Below are 15545 nucleotides of genomic sequence, written 5' to 3' on the forward strand. Positions count from 1 at the left end.
ATGTAGGTCATTTGCAAGGAACAAAACACAAGAGAACAAAAATATAACCAAGTATAGTCACAACAGTGAAGAGGCATGAAATAATAAACATAGTATCAAATAATTATACATAATATCCAAAGACAACTATTGGTATTGTAAGGAGAAATACACATTTAGGCAAAAAAATCAAAAACAGGGAAAGTACAACTAGGAGTAATCAAAGTAAGACAACTATCATTGAAAGTTAGAAATGTTGACCAAACAGCCAGGCTTCAGCAATGGCTACAATGTCATCAATAGATATAAGTACTGTCAAAGATTAACATATTCTCTAAAAGAACCAGCCACAATGACAATATTAAATGTATTTAATAATAAATAATAAAAGAACATGAAAATATGAAATAGCTATTTTACAGAAAACACCAGAGTTTCAATTGCAGGAAATATTAAAAACAACACAGCTTGAAAGACTCACACAGTTACAGAAAAACAATACTTAACTATTCTCACTATATTTTCCTGACTGATCTAGAGAATTATTGTTCCCATTTACTTAATAGAGAAAGTCAAGATGAAGTAGGTGAGGGATCCTTCTATGTCAGGTTCCAAGAAACAGACTGCCCTGAGACTTCTGTCTTACCCAATATTAAAACATTATTTCTGTACAGAAGGACATCACATACATCTAGTCATCTGATGTCTGTTTCCCATGCAATCCCTCATTGCTAGAAACTGCCAGGATTTAGCACCTACATGTCAATAGTACACACATAAGAGTATTGCTCAGATCTGTTGCAACTTCTGGAAGTCATAAAATAATTACAGACTTCTACTCCTCCTCCAGAAACTATTCGTACAGACATTGTGTCTCTGGCTTCATTCAGACTGTTAGATAACATCTTTATGGTTTAGGCACAGTAATTCAGTTTCTTGCTATTTCTCAATGTCAGGTGGATTGAGTTTAACCTCTTCTCTTCCAATATCTACTGTTACAACAAATTAATTTCAACAGTTACAATGCATACATTTAATCAGTCACTACATGTATATATATTTCTTTTCTGTCAACAGGACCCACTGTTGGTACATTTTTAACACAATCAGCTATACACATACAATTTTCAGTACAAGCATCTGCACAAATCTGTTTTATATAGAAATGGCATATAATTCTTTACAAAATTCTAGCTAGTTGTGCTGGTACATGTTACACATTCACTGCCCTACTTCTCCTGGCATTGCTGGCAGTACCTCATATCATCACATAAGCCCTGCTTCCAGTGTCTCCTTGGTCTTGCAATATTTATAATACCTTAATTATATTAGCAAATCAGCAAGTTAACATTCATGTTATGCTGGGTGGCCTACATCACATAGCTTGTTATACTGTGTTGTCCATATAGACAGCAAAGCACACTTGTACCTTGCAAACATTTCAACAAGTTTCAGACCAGGGCAGAGTAAACAAAAAGTGTCAATCAAAACCAGTATTACTCATCAAACCTATTCTAATCAAATTAAAATTAAAAACTTTCCAAATACATTTAAAAAAATAATATTCTTGAACATGATAAAAAAGTAGAGATGCGAAATGGACAGAAATTCCATAACGTAAGAATGTAACTGCCTCCTTTCTCTTCTTCCTCAAAAAAACAAAATAAATAAATAAATACATGCATGTGAATAACACAGATTCCATATACAAAAAAGAATAATGTTGAGTAGAACAGCTCCCAGGAAACAGTAATTATTGAAATGTGTATAAATAATTATGGTGCAGTGGATTTGCTGAGGTAGAGTTTTTCAAAGTTATGTGTTGGTGTAGAAAGACAAGCAGGCTATTCCTCGATCCTAGGATCAAATAAATCCAAAAATACTCGACAAAGTAGAAAAAATGTTGTTTAATAGGACAAAACAATCCACCAATGTCGCATACAGCAGATAGCAGGTTACCAGTTTCGTTTATCAATGTAAATTTCATCAGACAACATTCAAGTGCATTTCTAACATTTAAATATTCACACTCAAGTTCTAATTGGCTGAATCACTTAAAGCAACATAAACCCCTAAAATGTCTAAATAAAATCTACTATGTATTCTCTAAAATATGTGTTACATGATAAATACAAAATGAATTAATTTAATTAAAGCAACTGCATCACATTATTCACTTACTAACTTACCAAAAATGTATGTAACTATTTAAAATATATTAAAAAATGTGAAACACTTTTTGCCACATTCTGGCTCATTCATGATCTATGTCTATTATAAAATAACTGAGAAGGGAACAACATTAATTTCCCTTCTCTATCTTCCGTCTTTCAAGTGCCTTTAATTTCAATACTGGGACAATTGAAACTCTACCATTTATGCCCAGCCATCTATCAGCTTATCAAAATATCTGTCATTTTAATTTTTTAAGTTCTAAGATGATACCCTATGGTGTCCTTTCATTAATTTCCACATGGTCATTTGCTATGAACTTGAATGAATGGCTCACATTTTCATGAATATGACAGGCTAGGGCATTATTAAGATTTCATTTTTTAATAGCATATTCATGCTCATAAATTCTATGATTAAATCTCCTCTCAGTTTTTCCTATATAAAAACTGAGCATGATTCACAAATAGCTAAATATACTATAGCTTTTGAGTTACAATTGTATCTAGCTTTAATTTTTATTTTGAAATTCTTGACTTCAAGCTTCATCTCCTGTTCTAACCTTATGGCACCAGTTACATGTGCCACACTTATACATACCAAGATGTACCTGTGAGCAAGGAACTTGACTAGTTCTCAACAAGTCTTTCATGTTCCTACCTCTCCTATAGGTAATGACAGGTTTGTCACCTAAATGAGTTCTGATGTTAAAGTCTTCTCTCAAAATTTCCAAATTTTTATTAAAAACTCATCTTAAAGTGTGGAAATCTTGAGTGAAAGTAATGGTCAAAGACCTTGTAAAACCAATTTCAGCTTCTGCTGTTGTGTTGTCAAAAGATGGAACACTAACAGAAGAGCCATTCAGTTGTTGTGCAACTCCCTCCCTAAAAGATGGTAATTCACTTGGTCCTTTCCATCTGTTAATAATGGGCCTAAAGTGTCCATTTTGTCTTTTTCTAATGACCTCTTCTGTTAAATTATTAACTAAATCTACTGGGTAAGCCCTTTTTATAAACATGGATCTCAAATTGGAACATTCATTTAAGAAACCTTCCTGTCTAGACACCATACGAGCACCTCTCACCAATTGCCCCTTTACAACTGACCTTTTTTGCTGTTCTGGGTGTGAGCTGCTGTAGTGTAAGAAGGAGTTCGAATAGGTTTTCTTTCTATAAATTATTGCATATGCTTCATAAATCTCATCTTTAAACAAATGCATATATAAATAGTCCATGTGGCCCTTATTTACTACCCAAGTAAAATGCAAGAACGTAGTTGTAGTGTTAATATATTCTAAACATTCTTCCAAAACTTTTAAGGATCCTTTCCAAATACTGCTGATGTCATCCTGAAACCTGTAATTAACTTTTATATGGGTATGATAGTTAGATTGAAAGACATACTTCCTTTCCCATTATGCCATGACACTATTTGCATATGCTCCCCCACAAGCCAATCCCATGGCTATTCCAGTTAACTGTAGGTAATATTTATTATCAAATGATATAAAATTGTTTGTTAATAATACCACCTCCAAAAGTTCCATTATAAGGTTTATTTTGTTGTGGTCTACTTTATGTTCTAACAATAGTTCATTAACCCAATGTAAACCAATATCTTGTGGAATTACTGTATACAGGTCCCTAACATCAACAGTGACCAATACGTCATTCACATCATATTCTGTTTTATTGATATGCTGTAAACATGTCCAGGAATCCTTGCAGATTTGGCTGTCCTTCTTTAATATTGTCTTGAATTCGTAATCCAGGCACTGGGCACATGTAGATATTATAGAATTTCTACCATCCACAAGAGACCTCATGGGGGGATCACAAAGCCCCCTGTGGATTTTAGGAATGCCAACAAATATGGGAATTCTATGGGTTATGATGTTAAGGTAGTTGTAAAGATTGCTGTCTATTCTTTTTTCCAAAAAAAATCACTCAGTTGACAATATATTTTCTTATATGCCCTGTTCAACTCATTAACGGAGACTTCCTTATGACTGTCCATTTCTAAAATAGCTTGCATTTTGTTATTGCATAGATCAATATCCATCACAACCACTCCACCCCCTTATCTGGTTTCATAATTCTGACATTCCCATTCTTTTAGTACCTCAGAATATTTGACTCTTCCTCACTCAAATTCATACTGTCAACCTTATTTTTATGTTTATATAAATTGTGCAGATCCAGTTCACACAATTTCTCATAAATTACAAGCTTTGGATGCAAAGGAGGGTTATAAGTAGAGCTAATAGAATATAGGTTATGACTACTGTTCTGTCCATGATTCCCATGTAATAAAGCTAAATTTAATTTTCTTACATAGATCTTAAGATCAATCATGGTATCAATAATACTGAACACTTTAGAAGGTACAGATGTCATACCCTTCGATAAAAAATCAGATATATGTTCATCGATACCTAAATTAGAATAATTGTACACTGCAAATCTTTCTGCTGATTATAAATTCACTGTTTGAAGTCATGCTCAATAAAGCAATGTCACTCACATTTTCATTCACACCGTCATTTGATTGATCAAAAAACTTAGAAGTTTCATTAATTAAACTTTCAGTTTCTATAGAAACTTCACAATCTAAATGTTCTTGACTCATACAGGAGTTATTTGAACTTGTGACTTCCAAAAAACTGGAATTTATGATCTCCAGTTTTTGTTTTTTGGGTCTTGCCCCTTGAAACTCCACTGCTGGAAACCCCATCTGAAACGGCTGCTTTCCATAAGAATTGCCTTTGTTTCTAAGCTGCTCACTTTTTCTAAGTTCAGGATAATCTTTCTCATAGCTCAAAGCTGGCTCACTTGTAATTTCAGCTACCTCTTCTTCAAGCTCATACTCTGTGGCTGTATTAGAATGCATGTTCTTATTGCCACCATTATATTTGGCCATTTTGTATGAGCCTGGAGGTCTTGGGTAAGCTGAACCGTTAGCATGGTCACTCAAGTCTCTGTTAATTTTATTTAGCTTGCCAGCTTATAGTTTATTAATGCACTGGTCTATGCTGTTATAGATCCTTAGGTGCTCAAACTTCATGGTGTCATACTGAGCATCCTCACGAATAGCTTTATCTAAGCCATTCAAGTCTTTAAATAAAAAGTCTGTTGCAATGTTATTGTGATAAACTAGCAAGTCCAGTAACTCAATCCAAAACTTATAAAATAACTGCAACAATTCAAGATGGAGAGCAGAATTATGACTAAGTCCTGTTGGAAAACGCCATAACCTTAAACCCTTAGGGACAATTTTTAGTCTAATGTATTCTCTAAGGTAGGCGTTTTTCAACTGACTGCAACTTTTTACAATGTAACAGTTTGCCATCAAATTAATCCAGCTTACCATTCAAAGATGGTGTATTTTTTCTTGAATCTGCCGTAAAAGAAAGTCCAGACCCAAGCCATTCTTTTAAAAGAGGTATTTCCTTCTTAAAATACCATTACCAACAGGTTTGTCTTTCCGTGTACTCAAAACTCTTGGTTCAGCTTCTTCCAAACCAAAAGCATCATGATGCAAGCCGTTCACATGATCTGCAGCATGGCTTGCTGCTAGGCATAGAGGGGTTGAATTAAAGTCACAGGAAGGACAAATTCCTTCCCTAGGTGCATTCAAAGTTCCACAAGCGTCAGAATTCTCAGAAATGCCAATCCGGTGATATAAATTGTCAAGCCTTTGACTCAGCTGCAATATAAGGGCAGTTAAATTGCCGATGCTGTTCTCTTTTTCTTTTGGTGAAACAACCATTTGCTCCTGAACGGAATCAAGGTCACTGCCTGAAGCCATAAAAACTGTAGAAAACCAACTGAAACAAACTGTAGAAAGACAAGCAGGCTGCGCCTCATTCCTAGGAGTATATAAATCCAGAAATACTCACCAAAGTAGAAAAAATATTGTTTAATAGGACAAAACAATCCAATGTGTTGGTGTAAACATGGCACTATTCCTCAATCTAGCACTCCTCAATTGTATGGCAAAAAAGGAATGTCCATTCCTGATCTGGCTAATGCTTAAGCCATACCTTATTTCTGCACCCTCAACTCCAAGCTGTGGTGCAAAAAACACCTTTCTACTTTTAACATCAAGTTAGGAGTTGGCATAATAATTAAATTGCTTACTTCAAAGACACAGGGTATACAGTCTGATTCTCACCCTTGGTCACTGCCTGCATATTGGTAAGCATGTAATAGTCTGCAGATTGATTGCCTAGTATAAAACAAACGCACACAGCACACTTGTCTCTGAGGTGCATATATCATAGTTACAAACATCTGAGTCACAGAATAAAATTCTATGGGAAAGAAGTTGGTGCAATGTTTAAAGTCTTTACCTCACAGATAAAAGGTACACGGTTTGATTCTGACCTCTGCTTATTAGCTAGGCTTGTAATAGTCTGCAGACTAATAGCCTAGTGTTTACTTATGAATGCTGCAGTTCTGAACACAAAAGCAGTATTGATTTCTACACCAGTATTCAGAAATGCCGGTGCAGAAATGAATACCAGCAATACACTACTAGTCACTGCATCTGCTTATTACCTCCTAACACCACATACACTGTGCTGCTGCCACCCTTTGCCCCACCATAGCTACATCTCTGTGTACAAGAGTATGAACAGAAACACTCAGACTGTTTTGATTTATGTGACTCACTGCTACCTGTTATTAAGTTTTAGGTATTGTGTTTGGCAATGTTTTAAAACTGGAGATAATTTTCCTGCTTTCACATTGATTTGGCACAAGTCCCAGGAATAGATATCTATTCAGGATGGGGTCCTCCTTGCCTCACCCAGAAATGTAGATCTTCATGGTTACTATCATAACATCATTTGGACTGCCATATTGGTCTTCATAGCACAGGAATGCTCTTAAGGTAGATCTTTCTTTTTTTTTCCAAAATGTTTTTGTTCATTTTATAACACAATAACTTAACAGTATAGTAACAAGAAAAAAAACAAATAAACTATATACCATGTCCATAACAATTAAAAAAGCAATATACATAGGAGAACACTTAATATTTTTTTAACAGATTAGACAATTTTGTCGAAGAAATTAAATGATGAGTTATGTTGTCAGTCCTTGCTTTTATATTAGCAATCTCATTCTTACAGATGTATTTCACAAGATGAATGAACTCAACTTTAAAGACAGGAATAGATTGGGATTTCCAATTTTTAGTAACAATTTTCCTTGCTACAGAGAGGATAGACCCTAGTAAAAATATTAGGTTTTTAGGAATGACTTCAGGAACAGGAACATTAAAAAGGATAAGTGAGTCAGAAATTATACAGTTGTCATTCCATAGAGTTTTACAAGGATTTTTAAAGTCTAACAAAAGTGGTGAAATTATTTTGCAATTAACAACCATATGCATTGAGTCAGCATAAGGGTGTCCACATCTCCAGCATTTTCTTTCATCTTTCTTGTACATTATTGCTAGAAAAGGGTTCTCATCCAGGAAAATAGAGGTCATTGTTCCCCTCTACTCAACACTCAGACCTATTATGGAGTACAACGCCCCTTTTGGAATGTACCTCACAAGACATCTGCAGCAGCTGGAAAGGCCACAGAGGTACCTCACAAAGAGGGTTACTGGCCTCAGACAAATGCCCTACACCGACTGCCTCAAAAAACTCCAGCTTTACTCCGTAGCATATCACCTACTCTGAGGTGATCTCTGCCTAACATATGAAGCTATGTTAAACCAAGAGCTGTTGGACATGCTGCACATAAAAAAAATCCCAATCCCTCTGAGCTACACACTCTAGGGACCTAAACCTTGTCACCACAATAAACAGGACATGCTGGAGAGATAGATTCCTGTCCCAGAGACTTACCATACTCTGGAACAGGCTACCCATCTATGTCAAGCAAAGGTCTTCATTAGCACTCTTCAAGAAAAATCTTGATGAGTGGATGGGAAATAGGAAATACACCCCGGGGATCACTTCTGTGTCTCTGCTCGACAGTGGCACAGGAAAATAACTTTCTTGGGTGGCGTACGCCAGGGAACCTTGTTGGCTAGGCTTATGTAGGCCCTTGGACTGATAGCCTAGTACCTACCTATGAACCTATGTGGGGTGAAAAAACATCTATGTAAAAATTTCCATGTGCATATACACCAGAACATGGAAGATGTGAATTCCTTCACCGACTGTAAACAAAGTTTTTATCTTTTTCTGAGAATACTTGTTTATTAACTTCATTTGAATAATTCCAAAAACAAATATCTGTTTTGTTAAAATCATTTCTGAGAATTTTATAAATAAGAGATATGTATGAAGTGTTCTTGGGTGAACTATTTGTAAGTGTTGAGATAAAATCCAAGATTTTTAAATTACTCTTATTGTATACCTCTAATGAGGGTACTAGCTTAGTATATATAAAATCCTTACAGGTTTGGATGTCTAGCCAATTGCATTTTTGAAGACTTTATCTGCTGATCAAATAATCTGCAGAACTTATTTTATTAGCTGTGAGAAATTGATTCCAATATAATAGATCACACTTCTTAAATTCTAGCGTTTTCTAAGTATCAAAACATATCAAACATTCATTTATGTAAGCAATAGGAAACATAATTATTAATAAATTCTTAATTAATTTATTAGAAAACATAAGCTTTTTAAACAACAGCAATATTCGCTTTATAGGAGGTGTGAGAACAAGTTTTGACCTTTCATTTTGAATGTATATTTTTAAAATCCATATAGAGATGTTTGTATGTATTTGAGTATGTGGTTCAAGCAATGTCCTGTTAATTACTTAGCAGTGAGGTTTCATGTATTGATTTCCAATATGATGTATAAGAAGTATTATTCCAAAGCAACACTATGTTAATAAATGTGGAGTTTAAATAAAAATCAGTATTTGGAAACCTTTTACCTTCTTCATCACAGCTTGTGGTGTGCCAGAGAAGATAAATTCTTGTTTTTTTTTTTGGGATACCAAAGGAAGTTGAGTAATAAGTTATTAATTTTCTGTTTAATTTTGACAGGTGGGAGAATTATTAGAGCTTGGACAATTAATAAGATTTTAGGTAACAGTATCATTTTGATTAACGTTAATATGTCTTCAAATGTGAAGAAGAGTCTGTTCTAACTGTCAGTTAGACATAATTGAGTTTATAAGTTGTTGATAACTAGATGTGAGTGAATTTTAATAATTAGGTTCAATACAGATACCTAGATATTTAATATGCATGCCCTCCCAGTTTATGTCTCTTTTTGATCTAAGTTTCATAGTAACATTGTTATTCACTAGAAGTGCCTGAGTTTTGTTGTGACTGAATTTTAGACCAGAGGTGCTTGCAAAGAAGTCTAGATTATGTAATATGTTCTCTATCGTATGTTCAATATTATTAGAAGTTATTAGTAGGTTATCAGCAAACAGTTGTATCTTCGGGATAATCTGTCTGACACTTTATATCTTTTAACGCTGTCATTATTTCTAACATAGTTTGCAAGAGGCTCAATAGCCAGGGCGAAGAGTAATGGGGAGAGGTGGAACCCCTGTTTATACCTCTTAATATTTTAAATGGACTAGATAGATAAGCTCCAATCTTTACATAGACTATGGACTTTTCATATAGAATTTTAAGTAATCCTATAACATTTGGGAAGAAATTGTATTTTTGGGTAGCTTTAAACAGATATGGCCAAGGTAGGGCATCAAAAGCTTTACCTGTATCAAGGCTTAAAATAGAAAACTATTTTTTTTTCTTTGCTAAGTCTATTAAGGGCAGTAATCTAATTACATTGTCTTGTACCTTTCTGTTTTTGAAAAACCCAGTTTGGTCTTCATGAATTAGTATTGAAAGAATATTATTTAATCTGTCTGCTAAGATAGACATGAATATCTTGTAATCAATGTTAAGCAAAGAAATTTCCCTGTATGATGCTCAAAAGTTGGGCTCTTTATTTAGTTTTAAGATGGGAGAGATGATAGAATATTTCCATGAGGGAGGGATGTTTGCTGTAGTTTTAACTTCTTGGAATGCACTGAGTAAGAATTTCAAGATGTTATTAGGTAAGAGTTTGTAAAATTCCAGAATTAGACCATCCAGCCCTGGTGCCTTTTTTGTCTTAAGATTTTTTATTTGTTCCTTTAATTCTTTAAAGGAAAAGTGTTTATCTATGTTATTAATATTGTGTTTGGATAGCTTCTTTTGAATATTATTAGCAAGAAAGTTGTCTATACTTTTATCACTTGTAGATGACTTATTATTATTAATATTCTTGTAATCGTTTTTAAAACATAAGATATTTTTTAGATCTGTAACTTTGATAATCTGATTAGTTCTAGTGTATATTATTTCTTTTATATGACTTTTTTCATTTAAATGTTTAGATTTAATCACAATTTTGTGCATACTCTTGAGATTAATTGAGTAGGATTGTAATCTTTTTTATTCCAGATTTATTGATATTTTATGCTGCATTATATCCTGATATTCCTTGTTCAGTTTATATATGTCAGCGAATGCAGATTTGTCATTTACTGTAAGTTTTAGTTTCAGTTCATCTATTTCTTATTATATGTTTACCAGTTTTTATACCACTCTTTCCTTTTATTTATATACCAACTTTTGACTTTACCACGTAAGACTACCTTTAAAGTGTCCCATAGGATAATATCTGAAACCTTTCCATTATTATTGATGTCTATGTAAAGCTGTATTTCATTTAGAAACCATTCTTTAAATCCTTGTACTGTTACTAGATAAGCAGGTAGTTTCTGGGAGAAGTTTAAGGGGTCAGTATTAAGTGTTGCATTGAAGGTGATAGCACTGTGGTCAGACAGGTCTATATTAGTACACCGAATGCTTAGAAAAGCAAATGGAGATTGATCGAACTTATGTAAGCGAAAGCTTACAATCTTGAACTGTCAGAACAATGATTTTTTTCCTATGGAAAAAAATCGCTGATCCAAAACACATACACACAACACAAGCACACCAAACAGCAATCCACACACATACACCTAAAATCTGACACCAAACCCTACATTAAACTATACACACACACCACTAACTATCCACTTACGTTAACCCAAACCCTAACCCTAAGGTCCATCACTATCGCACACTCACCTCACCTCACTCGCTCTCTAACCCTAACTCACCTAACCCGCCCTAACCCTCACGTCCACACAATCACACACATACCTAACCCATGCCCTAACCCTATCTCACCTAACCTGCCCTAACACTCACATCCACACAATCGCACACTTACCTGAACCCGACCCGTAACTTTCAACCACAGCACTGAAAATACCAAAGCAACAGAAATTGACAACCAAATTCTTTCCCTAGGAAATAATTTGGGTTTCTGTTGCTTCAATATTTTAAACTTTCGCTTACATAAGTTTGATCAATCACCGTTCACTTTTTTAAGCATTCCGTGATCTAATATAGACCCGGTCAGACATAGGGCATGATGTCAGCACTACATTATCAATTTTGGCCAGTAAAGAACTGTTTACAAAGACTTTGTCTGTATTGGTCTGCATGCCAAATCTGTAAGAGTAGTGAGATATATATTTCAGGGAGGATAATATGTTTATACCATTAATGTCAATTAGGTTTCTATCTTTTATATAGTTGTTCAAGTGCTTAGCAACAAGGGACATGCTGAAGGGCTTAGAGCTTGTAGTATCAGTGGAGGACAACATACAATTAAAATCATCTGCTACTAGTAACTCACCTTTGGACTTTAATGTTGTGGTGTCTAAATGTTTGTTTTCACAGTTTTAGTCCCAGTACCCAGTATCCAGTAGGTGTTTGCAAAAGTGTATTCCAATAAACAACGATGCCACTGTGGACCTCAATAGCACAACAATAAGTAAATAATAAATAAAATGCAAAATCAGGTGGCTAAAAGCAGTAAAATATAATTTTAATACCAGGTAAGTGCTTTCACATCAAATTATGCTTCCTCAGACCATTACAAAACACCCATCTCATCACTCTATGTATATGTATATATATATATATATATATATATATATATATATATATATATATATATATATAGATATATAGATATATATATATAGATATGTATACATATGAAACAGTTCATCAATTAAACAATCAGAGCAATCAAGATATTAAAATCAACTCACATCTTTAACTCCAAGTAATATCTCATATATACATATCTATACATAAAAATTCACATATATCAATATAAAAAAGTATATATATATATATATATATATATATATATATATATATATATATATATATATATATATATATATATACACACATATAAATACTGACTGCATATAAAAGAAAAAAATACTAAATATAGCACATACAATTCATATAATGCATATATAAAACATATATAATCTCAAGGGTCTAGCTTTTAAGTGTGATTTAATGGAAGCCCTGCCATTAAGGCCAGGGATTCTGTCTGCTTCCAGTTCCAAAATCCACCTTAATTCACATTGTTCTGTTAAATTCTTCAAATCTTCTAATCTTAGACTAGATCTCAAACATTCTATTACTCTAAAACTGAATCTATGTGTATAATTAAACATGGCTGAGCATTTAGCAAGTGCACTTCTTTCCATATCATGGTTCCTTATAGCTGCCAGATGTTCTCTAACTCGTTCCCTCAGCATCCTAGTTGTCATCCCTACATAAAATGAGGTACATAAATTACAAGTAGCTAAGTAGATTACATTCTTGGTTGCACAATTAGCAGAGACTCTAAGCTTATAACCCTTATTGGTGTTGGGATGTATAAGCTCATTATCTCATGCTAGCACTTCGCTAATGTTACAACATCCACATTTTTGTAAGCCTCTTACATCTACTTTATAAGACTTGTTTGTATGACATAACAGTCTCCTCAAATTATTTTTGTTTCTGTAACTATAGCGTGGTCTATTATCAATTACTTGCTTGATTTCATTATCAGCTTGTAATATAAACCAATTCTTACTAATAATTTGTCAAACACAATCTACATTATTAGAATATTCTAGTGTTATTTTCACTCCATTGTTACTATAATTAGTTCTAGATGTATTTTCATGAGTCATTCTTGGGCCATACATATATGGTTGGGCCCTATCAGCTCTCAGACTTTGTACTTCTTGTATACCTCTATTTTTCTCTCCATGCTTATAACCATGTTCTATTAATTCATCACTAAGTCTAGTAATATCCTCATTAAATTTGACTTCTACATTATCTAATCTAGAAATACGCATGACTTGTCCCTTGATAATATTTTATATATGTGAGAAGGATGCATGCTGTCTCTATATTTAGAGATTAGATTAGATTAGATTTAAAACCTTTTGCCAATAGTATTAGATCAAATCAGAACACTAATGGTATCAAAATAATTGTAGATTTAAAACTAAGTTTCACCTCTTTGCTGATAATATTTTACTAACAACAGGAAATATTGATAATTCATTAGAACATGTAATTGGTTCTGTGAGTCAATTTGAAGAAATCTTGAATGTAATATTTAATCATAATAAAACAAGTACATTATTAATTAATAAAAAAAATTAAAAAATCATACAAAAGGTTCTAACTTCTATTGGAATAGCAATCAAATGAAATACTTTGGTATAATCAAAATGTCTAATAGTGAAAAAATGATGCAAACAAACTTTCAGTTGTTGAAATAATTTTAAGTTTAATCACAAATTGAATCAAATTCTTTCCTACCGTGGAAAAATGATTAATGACTGTTTAAGAGGCCTTGTGACCCCCTCCAACCCTGGGCCCTTTCTTCTTCCAGAAGGTCTATCTCTCTATTTTTTTTTTTTTTTGGCAACAGAATGTTTCAGACAAATGGATTCGGAAAATCATTCATCAGATTTACAGATGGCAGTGGGAGGAAATTTCTCCATTCCAGGGTGTAATTTTTTATCCTACAGATCAAGCTGTTTTGTTTCCAACTATTCTTCATCACATTCTGTCCCAAGGACTGTTAAAACTAGATCCTCCTTCCCAAGTGGGGAAGGGGGTTTATTTTAGGATGTTCCTAGTGCCAAAGAAAGAAAGGGTCTATATTACAAGTTCGAATGCTTAGGTGATCGAACACCTAAACATCGAACTTGTAATATCAAAAGCAAAAAACAGTGAACAGCCGATTTAAAGCAGGGAAAGATTTCCCTTGGTCGTTCACCGAATTTTGCCATTTTGTCTACTGTAGAGCGATCTCTGAGTTGGTATATTTAGTTAGGGGGGTGTAGGGGGCACAGACCCCCATGTCGGGGTGTGTGGGGGTGAAGCACCCCACTTAGTTTGGGTGTAAAGTTATTTTTTTTCCGTGTCTGACCAACATGTTTTCCTGCACCGTTTGACATTTTTGGGTTTGATATTAGAAGTTCGATATTTAGGTGTTCGATCACCTAAGAATTCGATCTTGTAATATAGACATGAAAGAAAATGCTTGGAGACCAGTTCTGGATCTTTCTTTCCTAAAGCTGTTTGTGATAGTGCCCAAATTCAAAACGATGTCACTTCACAACCTGCTACCTCTTCTTTCTCTTTCAAGGTTCCTAGTATCACTAGATTTAAAAGATGCTTATCATCATATCCATATTTACTCAGATTTCAGGCATTTCTTAAGGTGTTTTGTGTCTAAATCACATTATCAGTTCTCTGCCTTAACCTTTGGACTATTCACTGTACCAAGAGTTTTCTCAAATTGCCTAGCTCCAGTTACAGCTCATTGCAGGCTACATGGTATCTACATTTTGCCATATTTGGATGACTTGGTTATTTTGCAGTCTTTTCAAACTGTTAGGACTCTCTCTCTCTCTCTCTCTCTCTCTCTCTCTTTCTTGGGTGAGTGATCACTTGCACAAGCTGGGATTCAAAGAGAACATTCAAAAGTCTTTCTTTACTCCCTCACACAGGATTGTGCTCCTGAGATGTTAACTGGATACCTCAGTTCAAAACAAGGAAAACAATAGATTATTTAGATTTATTTCTAAGGTTTTCCACTCATACGTTGATCATTGAGAGGAAGTAGCTTTTGAGTGTCTTGGCATCTATGATTCTCATGATACTCCTGTCAAGACTGCACATGAGAAAGATACAGTGGTATACAAAATCTCTTTTGTCCCAGCATCAAAACAATTTACCTTTTCAGATCCCAGTACTGAGGTTTGTCAGAAGAGAACATGTTTGGTGTAGACAATAGATATCCTTAAATCCAGGTCTCTCCTTCTCCCTCCTTGCTCCTAAGCAGTCAGTCACCACAAACACTTCAGACTTTACTTTGAGAGCAGTGTCAGGAGGAACAAAAGTGCATCTTGTGAGGGACAGGCAGAAGTGCATAAATATCAAAGAGATGCTTGCCTTGACTCAACTCTCTGAACCATCAA

This window comes from Protopterus annectens, chromosome 1.part0 (genome assembly GCF_019279795.1).
Source record: "Protopterus annectens isolate FY-2018-M chromosome 1.part0, PAN1.0, whole genome shotgun sequence".
In the NCBI taxonomy this organism is placed as follows: Eukaryota; Metazoa; Chordata; order Ceratodontiformes; family Protopteridae; genus Protopterus; species Protopterus annectens.